The following is a 14520-nucleotide window of genomic DNA, read 5'->3' on the forward strand; positions in this document are numbered from 1 at the left end:
TGTGCAGAATATATTCAATGTAGGTTTGTTGAATTAAATAGAACACAAAAGCAATAATGTCATATAAAAAGGATGCATGGACAGATGAATAATCACTGCTGAGATACATAAATTTTTAAATCACAAGAGGGTCAGTCACTTCACGTAGGCTACTTGGCAAAGTACTATATCAATCAGGGTCCCATTTTCAATTGCATGGTGACAGGTTTACTTTCTGGCTATAAGGATATGAAATATGTAATATGTATAATTTATTGTGTTTCATAAAAAAACCTGAAGCCCAAATTCCCTGACAACACGAGATACATTCACAGAGCATAAAATTGGCTAATATGAAAGATGCTTACAATGAAATATTTTAGTACAGATAATGTTATTGAGAAGTTCTTGTATTTTGAGAAATGCTAAAGCTATCATAAATACACTTTTAGATTTGCCCAAACTTTTAGAGGGGACACCATGTGATGCAATGAAGGCTGGGTAAGAGCAATTGTACCGTAAATCAAGAAAATAATCTCCAAGTTTCCCTATGACACACTCAAAATACCAAAGCTCCCATTTGTCCAGAGGGGGCAATTAGTAATTTTTGTTTCTAAAAAGAAATAATAAGGAAACTGCATATATAAGTATATCCATCTTTTACATGCCCCTCCCTTGGCTGAACCTCCAAGTCACTCACAGCTTCTCCTGTAAGTGCAGTTTGGAGAGTTCTTTGTGGGCACTTGAGTATGCTAGAGTTTTTCTCTCCCCTCTAGCTACACTGCCTGGAATTTAGCTCCATTTTGCTAGTTTATATAGCAAGGTTTAAAAAATATTCAACCACACATATGCACAATGATAATGTAAATCGTCAACTAGTAACAACTCACACTCTTTCTTTACAATACTGTTGTTCAAATATATTACTATCTTTAGGGTAAATTATTTTTTGTTTTTAAAAGTTTCTCTTCATCACACTGTTCTTCTAAAGATGATATCTGGATGTTTGAGGGCAGGATGTATGGAGTTGCTATACTTTAGAAATCAAGTGTTGCTAGTGTAACCTGGGTTGTAGATGGGTTTGCAAAGGGACAATTGGCCCTAACTATCTCTTTGGTGCATTGAACTAGTACCCACTGCTGAAGTTCATTGTCATGATCATGTCAACTCTCTCTGGGAAAATTCATGTTGGTCTCAGACCTCTGTGGGTTCATCTATGTTGTCAGTACTTCCCCAAACCTTCTCTGGGGCACCATGTCATTTCTGGATGCCTTATACACACGTGGTGGCCACAGAAAATCAAGAGCTTGAACTCAGGGCTTTAGGCATAAGTGCTGTGCCTGTATACTCAAACACCATCAAATCAGTGTCCTCAATAGAGATGCCCTCTGATTACTCTATCAGGAAAATATTTAACATTTATGTAGATAAGATATACAAATAGGAAATATGTTCAATGTTACTCATTTGTAGATTTTAAAACTCTTCATATCACCAGATACTCTCTTTCCAATCTGCTACTCTACACAACAAACACTTTCAATGTTTCATGTTTTAAAAAGAAAGAGTTGTAACACAGAAAGACAAGGAAGAGATGGAGAAGTCTAACACCTCTACAGTGGAGTGTGATGATGTATCTTCAGAAGCAACATTTTAAAAGTTTACCTGGTGCAAGTAGAGCAATGAGATTGGGAATAGGAGAGGATTTTAATTATCTAACATCATGCTGACATTCAATTTCAATAGGGCAACTAATTAGCAAACTCCATTTGCAAAGGTTGAAAAGAACTACCATCAGTGACAGGAAAAACCCTAGTCTATTAAACACTTTCTGTGCACCAGTTCAAATCTTCTCAAATTCTTCTCTTATTCCAGACCCTATTTCTGCAACCAGTTTTATGCAGGATTTAATCAGATTTCTGCAGGTTAAAGACTACAGACTTTCAGAGTGTTACACTGGTGTCACTTCTCTGTGCCTCTTGTTTTCACCGATGGCTTCTTTGACACTGCACCATAGGGTTCTTGTGAGAACTCTTCCAGTACCCCAATATGTGTCACTAAGAAGTGTAAGAAAAATAATTGTGGAGTCAATCTTTGACCAGTGCAAAACACTGGATGAATGTTTCTCTCTCTTGTTCCCTGAGTGGAAAGTTCCAAATTGTATTTTATAAACCTGTTCAGAATGTTTTGGAAGAAGAAGCACCAATTGCCCATAGTGGTAACAAATGGAGTAACACATTTCTATCTTGGATTTCCATCTTTCTAGTGTAACTTCTGTCTCTTGCTTCTGCTACCCAGTATCAATCCCTCCTCCTCCAAGGACAAAACATACTGTAAGATTTATTTATTGCCAAGGTTAAATGAGGAAACTGAGGCAAGCCTAAGAAAGTGAGAAATTAATTTATTCAGCTCCTGGGGGAACTTTGGTGTTCCAAGGGGGGCCAGAGAAGTCATGCCCAGCTGTTTAGGGCATGGGGTTTTATGGGGAGGGCAGGCAATTCATTGGCTACTGGGGAAACAAAGAGAAGACATATCTATTGGCTGTTGAGGAGCAGGAAGTACATGTAGTTAAAGTAGGAAGTACATGAAACTAGGTGCCATTGGTAGGCAGGCGGGACCTTGGGTAGGTGGGCCTTGATTGACTACTGGAGAAACAAAGAGAAGGCATTTCTATTGGCTGTTGAGGGGTAGGAAGTACATGGAGTTAAAGTAGGAAGTACATGAAACTAGCTGCCATTGGTAGGAAGGTGGGACCTTGGGTAGGTGGGCCTTGATTGACTACTGGGGAAACAAAGAGAAGGCATTTCTTTTGGCTGTTGAGGAGCAGGAAGTACATGGAGTTAAAATAGGAAGTACATGAAACTAGTTGCCAGTGGTAGGTGGGCGGGACCTTGGGTACGCGGGCCTGCCAGAGGCATAAGGGGCAGGCTGTTGCTGGGCAGGGTACGGTGGGGCTTCTTTAAAAAATTTTTCTGCAGGGTTTTTTTAACAGCGGGCTGGAGGTTGGATGCATAATTTAGTGCTGAGTGTGGGCTTGGGCATGGTATGCAGAGGCGGGTGCATGGAAGCTATGTGGGGAAGCCAGATAATGAGCTCAGGTGATGACGCAGTTATCAGGCGTGGAGAGTGATAAATGTGTCTGTTTGACTCCTGGCAAGTCAACCGGTCTTACACATACTTGCCTGTAAATATCTGGCTCTGGCTTTGCTTTGGGGGAATCTGGAATAAGACACCTATGTGACAGTTGACATGAAATAAATTTTTTATTCTTTTAACTTTTTTATTTTTTGCTTTCACATCTTGTGAGGTGCTTCACTTGAGCCAGTTATTAACCTGTTCAGGGAGATTTTCTTCCTTCCTTCCTTCCTTCCTTCCTTTTTTTCCTTTTCTTTCCTTTCCCTTTTTTTCTTTCTCTTTCTCTCTCTCTTTCTTTCTCTTTCTTCCTCTCAAAATCAGACCTCCCACAAAGGTTTTACTTAATATTTGCACTTATTAAAGATGTTTATCACTGAGATGACATTGGTAAACATCTTCTGTCTTCCCCAGAACTGGAACTTAGGTTGCCATAGGGGTCTGAGGTACTCTTGTACTGAGATTAGGATCTGCCCCAGAATGGGTTATGGAGGTCTTCTATTTAGATGTGAAATTGTTGTCCTCATCATGGTCTTTCCAGTTATAGAGCCATCAAAAATTGCTTTGTATTGGATCATCTTTAAAATAATTTAATAGTTATTTTCTATATCTTAGAATTCTTAGATTTGAAATGAATATGTAAAGTCACCTATTTCCATATTCTTGGTGAGGCTGTATTTAATGCATTTCAGATAGCTCAAATAGAAGTTGAAATTGAGAAATCTCCAAAAGTGATGACTTCAAACTTTCTTATTAAATTGAGCATAAGAGAAATTACATTGATTTAACATAAATGTTCTTATAGAAAAACATGAACATTCAGCTTGGTACTAATATAACAGCAATTGTTTTTTCATTGCCATGGTTGTCTGCATTTTCAAAAATTTATCTGAAGGATGAGGAAGAGATGGGTATTCCATCATCCACAACCAGGAAGCATCCAGTGTCTTTTCCTTTGGGGGAGCTGAGGTAAGGCATACTGTTTAAATACTGAGCTCCCCATAAAATATGTTATTTGCTAATGTTTTGGGTTCTGGTTCAAATAGGCCAATTTTAACATAATAGATGAGAGTGGAGCTTTTGTGTCAAGGCATAAAATTGTGTAATTGGGAATACTAAGGTGGGTTGAAGAACAAAGTTTTCAGGGAATTACTTTTAAGTTGCAAGTGGGGGATTTAAGAGACTGAGCTGGGATGGCTGGGACCTTGCAAAGGTTCGATTAGATAATCCAGAATAGAACCACTGTGGGGGACTGGATTTTAGTGCAGACTGGAAGGAACATCACTTTTAAATCAAGAAGGCCCAGGAACGTGAAAGGGAGACAGAGGATCTCCATTCTTATTGATACAGTTATGTGAAATTGATGTTCAATATGAGTACTGTAATTAATGTGGCAGAACTGATGTTGTTTTTCGAACAATCTACTTCATGTCAAGAACTGTGCTAGGCACAGTAAACATAGCATCCCTAATGCTCTTAACAGCGGTGCAAGGTAAGCATTAAACCTACTATATAAATGAGAAAATTCAGGCTTAAGAAAGCCTTCTGACCCCAAGCCAGTAAGAACTACTGGCACTAACTGAAAGTAAATTCCTTTTGAGTTAAAGTCCATACTTTTTATACTATGTCATGGTAGATTTCCTATTCATTTGAATGGCATAGGACAGGCACTTTAAATAATGAACTGTTGAAAGATATTAAGAAGAGCATAAAAAGACATGTATCAGTCAAGAACATGGGACATATTGCTGGAGAAAATTTTATGGAGAATTGTCACTAGGCTTAGGCATCTGAATAGAACAAAATGGTACCAGAATAGATAGCATTATTAATGAGAAAAATATATATATATAAATCATATGTGGTTATCAATGACTACTTACTGCATCTTCAATTAAGGTGGTATTTGGTATTCAATTTGGTTTGGTAAAATGTATAAGTATCTTCTTACAGCTGTCCATTTCTCACTGTGATGGAAAACCTGACACCAGACTAGCCCTGCCACTGTAAACAAATATAAATTGGGCAATATATATGAGGCTTACTCTAATGACTCCTTTTCAGTATTTAACTGGAGGCCTCAGCCATTTCAGTACGGTAAGAAAAAAGTAGTACATGGCATAATGAGTAGAAAGTAAGAACTTGGAAATCTTTCTAGTTATAGATAATATGATTTTACACATAGAAAATTTTAGAAAATATAAAAACCTGTGAGAACCAATAAATGATTTAGGCAAGTTGTTGGATATAAAATCATTATTAAAAAATCATCGTATTTTTGTGTGTTAACAACAAACAATTAAGCGCAATACTTAAAAATATTTAAAAATATTAAAATATTAAAGCATATTATTTAAAAATTTAAATCAATAAAACATAACCTATAAAGGCATAAATTTAATCAAAGATAGGCAAACTACAAACGAATAATGATAAAAGTTAAAGAAATTAAGTGAATGAAGTGATATACAAGTTTATGGACAGAAAAACAATGTGGTTATGATTTTCATTCTCTCTAAATTGAACTATAGCATCAACACAGTCCCATACATAATTAGAGCAGGTCTTTTATAAGACATTGACAAGTTGTTCCTAATATTCATAGGAAAATCCAAAGGACCTAGAGTAGGCAAAACAATTTTGAAACTAAGGACAAATTTGATGTAGGTACACTACTGATTTTATGTCTTACTAAAAAGCTACAATAATAAACATAAAGTGGTACCGAAATAAGGAATCTTGAAATAGACCTACATATATATGGTCAAGGTAATTCAATAGGGAAATATACTATTTTCATAAAGTGTCCTGGACCACCTACCAGCCACACTCAAAGAAAGAGGCAAACCCTCCATTGCTAATTCATAGCATATGCGAAAATATTTGAAGTGCATCATAAACTTAAATATAAAAATTAAAACCATAAAACATATAGAACATAAGAGAACCTCTCTGTAATCAAAATAAAATAATCTTTAAATGTAGAAAATGTTCTTTTTGTTTTTTCTAGTAAATAAAAGTAAAAAGTTTTAGCTAACATCATTTACTTCTAAGTAAAATTTCGAAAATGTACTTTATTTTTCTAAGATAATTCAGTTGCTACAAGACAAAGAGTAAGATAAGTGGTTTTGCATTACAATGCCCATAATTTTCTGGTGAAAATGCAGTATGTTTTGCTCTCCTTTTGACTTTGCCTCTATCTAACTGTGACTTTGGGTAGATTGCTTAAACCCTCTGAGGTTCGGGCTTCCCAATTCTAAAAATGGATATAATATTATTATCTAAGTCTTTATAAGGTTTGGATAAGATAATATATGTAAAACCTATAAAACAGTGCCTGGACATGTTGACATACGGTGTATACTCAGTGCTGCTGCTCCTGTTTTTCTGATGATTATGCTAATACTAGTTAGCATTCCATTATTTCATGACCTGAAATGCTACATTATTTTGTGATTAACTAATATTTTCTAAAGCCAGATGATTTCTGTTCAAATCCCAGGTTTTCCACTTATTAGCTATGCGACTTGAGACAAGTCACTTTGTCTGTTTATGTCTCAGTTTCTTCATATGTTTAATAATAATCATGAGGTATGAAAGCTTGTAAGAGGTCAAAATAAGTTTATATATAAGAAGTACATAGGAAAAACTTTCTGATATTGTAAGTACTGTAAGGTCTGCCACTATTACTAGAGAATCTTCTTCTGAAGAGGGAGCCATTCCACTGCCACCAATGGCACATCCCTTCCCCATATGTGTGCTGTTTTGTAGGGGATTAGGTAAATTGATACATTTTTCTGGAATTGGTTAAGAGTCTGTGACTCTGAACTCTTCTCCTAGAGCTAACTTTACCTGCTCAATCATATTCTTTAACCAATAACATAGAAGCAAAAGAAATTTTCATAAATCATTAAGGTAAGCCAATTGTTGACAGACACTTGCTGACTTGGGGAATCAGTGTCTTTATATCCATAAGCTTGTTCACCTTTTCCTGTTGAACATTTTCTTAGTGTAGATTCCCTGGAAGTAGACCCTGGGGTGTGAATTTCACGTAAGTGAAACTTTAAGGAACAGTTCCCAGAAGAAAACAGTAAGAGGGGAAGAAGTAAAATAGGAAAAATGAGGAAGCCAAGCAAATGGATGATTTCAGGCAATAGTGCACTTCAGAATTTGTCCCTGACTTGAACAAGGTATCTGGGGTTTCATAACTCTGGCAGTTCTTATACCAGAATGTAAACCAAATAAACACAGGGAATAAATCAATTTCATTCATCTCTGCACTCCCTGTGACTGACATATTGCCTGATTAATGAATACTTTTTGAATAACTTCAAAAAAAGAGATTTGCTCTAAAATACTAAAAACACTCATATTAATTGGATAAGTAAAGACTTATAGAGCTTTCTGAATGAATCTCTCCATTTGCTAAGACAAAGTTTGAGGCATTAAACATATTCCATGGTCAGATAGCTGTATAGCCCCAGGAGTCTTTAGCTGGACATGAACAAGTTCTCTCTTCAAATGCACAAGTTCCTACATATTCCACTGATTACCCTTAGGGAGTAAGGAAGGTTTAGAGAAAGGGAATATAACAAGTAAACAAGAATTTAAAAAGAAGACAGGGCTGGATGCAATGGCTCATGCTTGTAGTCCCAATATTTTGGAAGGCCAAGGCAGGCAGATTACCTGTGGTCAGGAGTGAGATGAGCCTGGCCAATATGGTAAAACCCTTTTTCTACTGAAAATACAAAAATTTACTTGATGAGGTGGAACGTGTCTATAATCCCAGCTACTCAGGAGGCTGAGGCAGGAGAATCGCATGAACTGGGAGGTGGAGGTTGCAGTGAGCCAGGCAAGGCACTGCACTCCAGCCTGGTCAACAGAGCGAGACTCCATCTCAAAAAGAAAAAAAATGGAAATCGGGACTTAAAGGAGAAGAACAAAAGGCAAAAAAAAAAAATCACATCTCTATAATCTTCAACATCAAAATAATAATTCACATTTATTGAGTGCTTACCCTCTGCTACATGTTTTTATTTTAAAAAATTTGACAGATAACATTGTATATATTAACATATTGTAATGGAAATTTACATATAATGTAGAAAATAATCATGTACAACTTAATGTTTCCAGTACATATACATTGTGGAATAGTTAATGCTATCAAATTAAGAAATACATTACGGCCGGGCGCGGTGGTTCACGCCTGTAATCCCAGCACTTTGGGAGGCCGAGGCGGGTGGATCACGAGGTCAACACATCGAGACCACCCTGGTCAACATGGTGAAACCCCGTCTCTACTAAAAATACAAAAAATTAGCTGGGCATGGTGGTGAGTGCCTGTAATCCCAGCTACTCAGGAGGCTGAGGCAGGAGAATTGCCTGAACCCAGGAGGCGGAGGTTGCGGTGAGCCGAGATCGCGCCATTGCACTCCAGCATGGGTAACAAGAGCGAAACTCCGTCTCGGGGGAAAAAAAAAAAAGAAAAGAAATACATTACTTGACACAGTTATCATTTGTGTGGTGAGAACACTCAACATTCACTTTCTTTGCTCTCTCTTAAATATATTCCTCCTGACTGTAATTGTTTATCTCTTGACCAACCTCTACCCATCTCTCTTCCCCTCCCTGCCCCAGCCTCTGAAAACCACTCTTCTACTCTCTATTTCTGCAAGATCAACTTGTTTTAGATTCCACACGAGTGAAATAATATAGAACCAAAGGAAATTAAGATCATGTGTTTTCTTTCTGGGCCTGGCTTATTTCACTTAACATAATGTCTTCCAGGTTCATCTCTAATTTGATAGAGTTAACTATTCCACAATGTACATATACTGGAAACATTAAGTTGTACATAATTATGTTCTACATTGCATGTAAATTTCTATTACAATATGCTAATACAGTGTTATCTGTCAAATTTTTTAAAATAAAAAACGTAGCAGAGGGTAAGCACTCAATAAATGTGAATTATTATTTTGATGTTGAAGATTATAGAGATGTGTTTATCTGTTGTTGCAAATGGTAGAATTTCCTTCTTTGGCTGAATTTCATTGTGTGTGTGTATACATATGCATGACATTTTCTTCATCCATTCAACCATTGTATCATTTAGGTTGATTCCATATCTTGGCTATTGTCAATGATGATGCAATAAACATGGGAGTGCAGATATCTCTTCAACATACTGATTTTCCTTGGATGTATATACCCAGTAATGGAAATTTTTAATTTTTTGAGGAACCACTATATCGTTTTCCATAATGGCTACACTAATTTACATGTTTAAGTATCTTAATCAGAGATTATTTTGAATCCACTCTGTGATGTTAGTAAGTATGGACTGTTATTATTTATATCATAAATATGTGAAAACTGAGAAGATTGCTTAAATCATATTGTTTCTAAGTTTGGCTTTGAACCATGAGGTGTGATGGTAGGTCTTAACACAGTTTAACATTACACTTTGTTTTTTTTATACTTTCTGTCTTGCAAAGAGCTTTCATGTATATTTTTTAATGCATTCAGAGTTTACTCTTTACAGATAAGGCAAACAAAGCTAAATGAGGCAAGTTAATTAGCCCAAAGTCACAAACCTAGTAAATGATAAGCTTCAATATAAATCCGATTATTTGTACTTCACAGCTCCCATTCTTTCTATTTTATAGAAAGAAGTTAGAGAGAAAGAGAAAAAGAGAAGCGTCTTTTTCTCCCTGAACTCAAATGCTAATGAATCTCACCATGTGTTCCACAAAAGCAATGGTCCCTTCCCTGAGGAAATTAGCTCCAAAGCTCCAGAGCTTTTCTCCATGCCGTGACCAATATAAGGTGATATTCTTGGGGATTAAAAGACTTCCTGGCTTTTCCTTTAGTACCAAGTATAGTGATTTTTTTTCAAGTTGAAATAAAAATGGTTGGCATGGATTCCTAAACCCTGTTAAAAGTTATTCCTGCTTGCATTGCATCCTAGGCATCAGTACAAGGATTTTTTCTTGAGGTATCAAAATAGTCTTTTGAGTGTAATGCCTATTGTGTCTTAACAACAAGTCACAGCTCATCACAGTCCTGTTTGCTAGGAAACTGTAAAAATGAAATTTTGACCATCATATCACTCTCTATAAATGTAATCAAATCAAATGCACTGGGATTTCTATTACTCTGGATAAGAAAGAACAGAAATCCTCTTAATTATTTAGTTTCTGTATTTAGTCTTCTGTCTCTCTGAGATTTAGGTCATTTTATGGGATTTGAAAAAAAAAGTGGGCATTGTTTCAAGTATAATGACAGCTATTCAATCCAATGAGCTACCTATTACTGTTAGTTGCTGCAAAATTGATTTACAAATTTAGAGCTTCTTCAAATATTATAGGCAGAAGCAAAGACCACTCTAGTAACACATTTCTCATACAAAATAAGTTTAATATGAGATCTAAAGGAAATGAGTCTTCATGGTTCACTTTTGTGTTATAGCATGACACACCAGCTCATGTACACACAAAATGCCAGCGGCTTCCTCTTTTCTATCTAGGTGGAGGCCGTTGTCTTAGAAACGGAACCTCGGTTTTGTTAGGTTTCGGTGGTTGCATTTTTCTCTACATTTAAGTCCATTTTCATAATGCTTTGAATCCATAGAAGAGAATCTGATCAAGCTCTCAAATTTCAGTGCTCATCTGTGTTCACAGGTACACTGAAGCTTCTATGAATACTCAATTTATTCCTGACAGGAGATTTATTCAGTGTCATCAACTAAAACCGAAGACATTTTGCCAGCCTTACCCAATTACATCAGTAATACTCCACTCCATGCACTGAACAAATCTATTTTCTGATTTTGTAGAAAGGCATATGTCACTTAGAGACAAAAATTCATAAAATGCTCAACTTTCTGAATCCAATTCAGTGTTTCTTTAAATTGCATTTGGGGCAGTCTCATGAGGAATGCATAAGTGTAAAAACAGGCTTTGGAAATAGGCAGGGATTTTATGTGCCCTTTCTATCATTATGTTCTTTCTGTAATAATTTCCTTGAATTTTTTTCCCCCATTTCTATTTCCTGAATAATGTCTCCCAATTTGGAATTCTGGGAGAATATGGATGTATAGCTGGTGACTCTCAAAAGTGAAGTCTTTCAAAAAGATCAAGTTATAGGTTGTCAGAGTCTGATGGTGCCCTGGAGCCTACCTGATCCATCCCTACCATCTCTTAGATGGGGAAACAAAGTTCTGGAGAATTACCGAGAGTCGTCTAACCAGTATTGCAAAGCTGATATAAAAATCAGGGTAGCATCCTAATAAAGATAATGATGTTAAAGGTAATATTTGCCAGAGACTATGATAACTATGCTAAATGTAAAATCATTAAATGCTGTAGTCCAGCTTTGTTATTACTATTGTTATTTCGTTTTAAATCTCACAGTAACCATATGAGATAGATACCATAAACGTACCAAGTGTACAAATGCAAAATAAAACCCTGGAACTTGGTTATAAAGTGTGTCTGAAGCTGCAAAAGTAGAGTGATGGGGCAGGCAGGGAAGCTCCAGCTGCATTCTTCCAAAGTCTGTGCCCTTCCTCACTCCACCTGTTTCCTCTTTTTATGCTCTATTTTTTCTTCCCCTTTGTTTCCCCATTAAAGACCTCAAAACATTCTCCAAAAACCATTACTGAACAATGGCAAAGTCAAGCCTGATTGTCTTCCCCCACCTGGTTCCCTTCCTCTTTGCTCTCCATCTCATTGAATAACCCTTCAAAATGCAGGATGTTTTCTGAATAAACTCATAGTTGGTCAACATTATACTGTGAGGGGTAGGAATCTTCTGCCTTCCTCTAGTGGTCCACGAAGTACCGTGTTGCCTTATAAGCTAGCCTAGACTTGGTCCAAGGATCCCCAGAAATCTTGTAAAACTCAATGTCACAACAAATATTAGGGATGATCAGGACAAGGAGCTTGGTGACATCACAGCAAACTCACCCTTATGCTTAGAGAATAAGCAATATTGAGAAGTGTTATTCCCAAATGACTTTAAACAGAAGTGCCACACACTGAGTTTGCTGAGAGCCCACCTTTATTTGGCTGGCATCCGAGACTTAGCTAGAGCTCAAACCTCTCCGCGAAGAACAAAGGGCAGTCAACATTTTTATACCAGTTTAGGGTCGGGTGCGGTAAGCAATTATTACAGAAGCAGAAGGAGAAGGAGCAGGTTACGGGAGAAGAGGGGCCTAACAAAAAAGTTCTACTTAAAATTGTTTTTTACTCAGGATATGGGGTAGCAGTGTGGGGTAACAGTTACACAGTTGCAGATACAGAATGTACAGGGCTGGTAGGCCTTGTTTCTCAGAAAATTACGTTACAAAGATGCCAGGTGTCTCATTCCTCAAGCTTTAGAAACAGAATGCCCTACATAGGTCAGGGTGGACCCTATAGCTCAGGGTGGGCAAACTGGAGTTAGCAGGATTGTTTAAGATGTATTCATTATAGCCAAGCTCAAGCTAGGGTATTTCAGAAGGAAGTTAACATGAGGATAGAATTTCTTGGCTGGAATTGAGCTTAACTTTATGTCCTGTTTACTTCCCTGTTTCACCTAATTCACAATCCAGGAAGGCAAGGGCACTGAGATGCTGAAATAAATGTAACCTTTTTTTGTTGGTTCAATTTGTCAGAGTAAGACTGTGTCTGGTTCGTGGTATTGGCAATGTGGAAGGTAGCATTATAGAGAAATGAGTGTTTGTTGAATTTACACAATGAGGAATTCAAGCTGAATTAGTTGAGTTTCTCATATCTTAATTTAAATAACTCATGCAGTGATAAGAAGGCATACCTATATCTATATTCATTCTTTGAAAGATAAATATTCTTTAAAAAAATTTTCATATGGGATGATGACTTTATCTTTTAAGGTTTTCTTCTTCTAACTTTATGAAAAGAAATACACATTTTTTCCCTTTCGAATTACAGGGGATGAACTTCTCCCTGTCAGTGTGAATCATGGAAAAGCTCAGTGCTATTCTCTTAGAAGTAATTAATCTTTGACATTCTCTTTTGAAAATTCACAATATTTCAGATTTATGATTCCACATGGATCGCTACAGTAGGTTGCAGAAAAGAAAACCTATTTTTATGTTTGACACCAAAAATTCATCTGCCCAACAAATGTTAACTTCTATAATATTATGAGGTTGCTGAGTGTGCTAATTCCTACTCCTATGAGACTTTCAATCTCATATGCTGAATCAAATAGCTCACATTAGCTTCAGATAAAGTGGTGAAACTTGTACCAACCTCCCCAGATTCCCAAGGCCTGTCCATCACTAGTTTTAAAGCACCCATCACTTTCAATGAGTTGGGTTCATTTAAAGGGTAAATGCATTTGTTATCGTGCACATTTTACCCAGTGAAGTCAGAGGGGAATTTTACTTCAAATATGTGTAAAGTCACTAAGTTTTCAACAATCATGACAGGAACTACTAACGAAATAAAATATGCAAGACCCATACACACAGTGTATTAATTTTCTCTCGCTTTTTATTCTTGTTAAGTGTTTCCCTGGGGGATTTTAGCTTTCTTTGTCTAATGTAGGAGATCAATCAGCTTCATCAAAAGTGGTATAAAACTACTGTGCAAAACTTTATTTTTATGTCTCTTTCAATGATGCTTGATCCAAATGCTAATGCTGAAGCCATTTTAATACTTACAAATCTCTTATCAGCTAAGAGCCACCCATTTCCCTCACCCTTTATGTAGATGATCTAGATTGTAAGATAAATGTGATTCTGTCACTATTGGCCTAGTCATGACTGAATCAACCCTTTAAGTATCTATAAACGTTCTTTTAGCATTTTAAAGTAAACACGAATGCCTCTGTAATATAAATTATGATTATGGTAAAAAATTACTTAATATATAAAACTCTTCTGTCTCTACCTGCTGAAAGAGAACTTAAAATGTAAAATAATAATTTAAAATGATTTTTGAATGGGCAACAAATATAAAAATAGATAAGTGGGATTACATTAAACTAAAAAGCTTCTGCACAGGAAACAATCAACAAGATGAAAATACACAGGACAGGAGAAAATATTTGCACACAATACATCTGATAAGCAATTAACAACTCAATAGCAAGGAATCAAATTACTCAATTAAAAATGGACAAAGGACTTGAATAGCTGTTTTTCAAGAGAAGACATACAAACGGCCAAGGGTACATGAAAAAATGCTGAACGTTGCTAATCATCAGGGAAATGCAAATCAAAACCACAATGAGATATTATTTCACTCCTATTAGGATGACTATTATCAAAAAGGCAAGAGATAACAAGTGGTGGGGAGGATGTGGAGAAATGACAACATTTACACACAATTGGTGGGAATATAAATGAATAAAGCTATTATGAAAAACAGTATGAAG

General features: G+C 36.4%; 1 long non-coding RNA gene across 1 annotated transcript in view; it reads left to right on the forward strand.

The window, feature by feature from the left end:
- Positions 1 to 2864: 2864 nt before the first annotated feature.
- The window catches only part of LOC118146383 (uncharacterized), a 139032-nt gene continuing 127376 nt past the window's right edge, over positions 2865 to 14520 (forward strand). The window contains exons 1-2 of the long non-coding RNA XR_004732152.3: positions 2865 to 2922; positions 4007 to 4080. This is a non-coding gene — a long non-coding RNA (uncharacterized LOC118146383). The remainder of the gene's footprint in view (positions 2923 to 4006; positions 4081 to 14520) is intronic.

This window comes from Callithrix jacchus, chromosome 12 (assembly GCF_049354715.1).
Source record: "Callithrix jacchus isolate 240 chromosome 12, calJac240_pri, whole genome shotgun sequence".
Lineage (NCBI taxonomy): Eukaryota > Metazoa > Chordata > Mammalia > Primates > Cebidae > Callithrix > Callithrix jacchus.